Source organism: Salvelinus alpinus, chromosome 1 (assembly GCF_045679555.1).
Source record: "Salvelinus alpinus chromosome 1, SLU_Salpinus.1, whole genome shotgun sequence".
In the NCBI taxonomy this organism is placed as follows: domain Eukaryota; kingdom Metazoa; phylum Chordata; class Actinopteri; order Salmoniformes; family Salmonidae; genus Salvelinus; species Salvelinus alpinus.
The window spans coordinates 98,208,080-98,211,802 of NC_092086.1; the positions used below are offsets into that span (position 1 = coordinate 98,208,080).

Consider the following 3,723-nt stretch of genomic DNA (forward strand, 5'->3'; position numbering starts at 1 on the left):
TGTCAAGACACTGCTAGACCAGTTTAAAAGTCTGTACCAGAGAAGGTTCATTTTGACTGTTGGAAGAGGACTGAATTGACTCTTTAGGGAAAGAAACATCATGATTTGAGTTCTAAAGCTATCTCACAGTACAATAAATATCTTCTCAGTGTTATCCTGGAAACAATTGCCAGTTAAGATTGATTCTTGAGGCATTCTGTATTGAAAGAGGTGGTTTATAATCATTCTGGATTTCTGCCCCCTGCTGAATGTCCATCTTCCACATATACCTTCAGGGCTTTCTTATATCTCTCATGCAAATGTCTCACCTCTTATTCAAAGGAGTGATCACTTTAATGTTGATTTACATAATAACAGCATGATTTCTACTCAGATCATTCTATTTAAACTCGTCCCCACTTACATAACAATGTGATATAACAGCCCAATATCTGCAATAAATGCATAGTATGGTTACACATAATTAAATTATGTAGTTTTATCATAATAAGATCTTACATACACACTTTGAGTAAAATAACTCCGGCAGCAAATGTGTAGAGGTTGCCCCCTACTGCACACAAATATAATACACCAATAAATACATTTGACAAGGTTGTCCCCTCTCAAGCACAAGTAAAGCACATCATGTGTTCTGGGTTTGGTCCGACAACAAGTAGCCTATGTGTTATCATTGTAAAATGTGTCTATTCTGTGGGGAGATGGTGGTGGTAGTAGTATGTTAGATTTCTCACAAGGTTAGAACCATGGCTGCTGTGTTGTAGCTCTGAGAGAAGGATCTGGGTCTTGGTAAGGCTTATCCAGTCCTGTGATGCCCCTCTCTGATCTTGAAGGCTTGAGTTTTGCAGAGAAAGGAACTCCATTACCATCACAGTCAATGGCACAGAGGATCAAACATTTACCCAGCTGCATGGATTTCAGAATGATACAGTACAGATTGCAATGTTACATTGACTTTGGACAGTTTGTAGGTTGACTATTAACTCCGTGTGAAAGCATCCGCTGGAAAAGCTCAACAAGTTGTTTTCAAAAAATACTTGTGACACAATAATTGCAGACTATATCATGGCACACCCTGAGAAGAAAGTAAATATTTTACTGGAGACCAATAGCAGAGTCATATTATTACACAATGAGAGTTCCACAGCTTTGACATGTGCGGAACATCTGCACTCTCAACAGGAGGGGTTGCTGGGCGGCCGTGTCTAAGGATTTTCTTGGGTATGCAGGGCCGCATCTGAACACACACATAGGCCACTGCCTGTTCAACACGCTATCACACACACATAGGCCACTGCCTGTTCAACACGCTATCACACACACATAGGCCACTGCCTGTTCAACACGCTATCACACACACATAGGCCACTGCCTGTTCAACACGCTATCACACACACATAGGCCACTGCCTGTTCAACACGCTATCACACACACATAGGCCACTGCCTGTTCAACACGCTATCACACACACATAGGCCACTGCCTGTTCAACACGCTATCACACACACATAGGCCACTGCCTGTTCAACACGCTATCACACACACAGGCCACTGCCTGTTCAACACGCTATCACACACACATAGGCCACTGCCTGTTCACCCCGCTATCATGCAGAGGCAAAGGCAGGACAGGTGCATCACAGCTGGGACAGAGAGACTGAAAAACAGCTTCTATCTCAAAGCCATCAGACTGTTAACAGCCATCACTAGCAGATTAGAGGCTGCTGCCTGTAGGCATAGACTAGAAATCACTGGCCACTTTAAGGAATGGAACACTAGTCACTTTAACAATGTTTACATATCTTGCCTTACTCATCTCATATGTATATACTGTATTCTATACTGTATCTCAGTCTGTTCCGCTCTGACATCGCTCGTCCATATATCTGTTCTTAAAGATCACCTGGCTCTCAGTATGTCCAAAAGGGTAAAATAGCTTTTCTAGAAATTGTAACATGGAAATACTCACTTCTACAGTCTTCCTCCAGCACCTCCTGTATCAGGTGGACGGTGTTGGACTGGCGAGGGTCTGTGGGTGTTTCTCTCCTGCCCTGGATTCTCTGGTAGACCTCAGAGTCCAGAAGAAGATGCCTCTGCCTGGGGACATCACAACTATGACAAATAGCTAAGAGCAGAGAATAATTATACAATTATTACATTTGTCATACACTACATACAGATGTCTTCCCTTTAGTTAATAAAAATACAACTGTAAGAGTCACCTGTCCCTGTATGGGGCAGCATACAGAGTAGCCACATGGAGGCAGCAAACTACTTTAATCACAATATGTTGGCTATGACCTTAAAATCTATTTACTGTCCTGAGTCAGTCACCTCTTGTTGTTGTTGTTGTGGATATGATCAGTCTTCCTGACCACAGGAATCATGGAAGGCATGGTAGGTATGGAAGTCAAGGTAGGCAGAACGTTCTGTACAGGCGCTGTCCTGGAATATTGCTGCTTGCTGTAGTTCTCATTAGTCTCTCGACTGGCTTCTAAACCTAGCGTTACAACAATCTAGAGACAATATTAAATAATTCAAAACATATGTCACGATCGTCTTCTTGAGAGAGATTGGACCAAGGCGCAGCGTGTGCAAAATACATCTTCTTTTATTGAGAAGAGAGAGAAAACACAAAACGAACACTATATACAAACTAACAAAACACCGTGAAGCTAAATAACGTAAGTGCACAGACAAGCAACAAACATTCAACATAGACAACTACCCACAAAAGCCTACTGCCTATGGCAGCCTTAAATATGGCTCCCAATCAGAGACAATGAATGACAGCTGTCTCTGATTGAGACCCAATCTAGGCAGCCATAGACATAACTAGACAACCTCACTCTTCTCTACCCCATACACATACAACACCCCTAGACTAGACAAAACACACAAAGACAACCCACCCCAACTCACGCCCTGACCAACTAAATAAATAACAGAAAAAGGAACAATAGGTCAGGAACGTGACAACATATTGTTGAATGCTTTCTAAACTTCCTATAGCTGCTTCAATCTGTATTGAGTATAGTCATATATTTATATCAATTAATATCAGAAATATATATCAATAGATACAGTAAAGAGAAAATAAAATAACTAACCTGGTTTTGACAGACTAACTCCTGAAGAAGAGCTACACCTCTGGTCAGTCCAAAGACTGATTTAGGTCTGTTATGGAGGGACAGGGAGAAACCATTTGAACAGAACCCAATTTGAAATAGTCATGTGAAGTGAATATAAAACTCTTCTCTATTAGTGTGGTAGCCTACTTGCCTGAGAGGCTCCAACCAACCTACCTGTGTATGAGCAGTTTTAGCTGTGGTCTGATGCTGTTCTGAGCCTGCACATGCAGCATCCCTGCAGTAGTCTCTCCATTATGACATCACCCACTCACCAGTCAGGGTCACCAGTCAGGGTCACCAGTCAGGGTCACCAGTCAGGGTCACCACTGTCATCAGGGCCACAGGTCAGAGGTCACTGGTCAGAGGTCACTGTGGCACTAATCCAGTGACCTGACAAATGCAGATACAGCAACAGAGGTGGTACGGCAGCTGAGCGCCCTTGTGAGATAGGAAGCCTCCACCCAAGAACATCTGTACATGAAGAGGTTGTATCTCCATCAGTAAGTAGACTTACTGGTGTACACTAGAGTAATATATAACATACTGTAGAGTTAAAACCTTACGCCTGTACTATTTTACAATAATGTAGACC

The 3,723-nt window shown here is 42.5% G+C and overlaps 1 long non-coding RNA gene across 1 annotated transcript; it reads right to left on the reverse strand.

Moving 5' to 3' along the window:
- Window positions 1–278: 278 nt before the first annotated feature.
- LOC139568358 (uncharacterized) lies at window positions 279–2,732 on the reverse strand. Its single transcript, XR_011673591.1, has 3 exons — window positions 2,335–2,732; window positions 1,970–2,125; window positions 279–834 (listed from the first exon to the last, which is right to left on the reverse strand). It is a non-coding gene; the product is annotated as an uncharacterized lncRNA (long non-coding RNA).
- Between the last annotated feature and the right edge of the window lie 991 nt (window positions 2,733–3,723).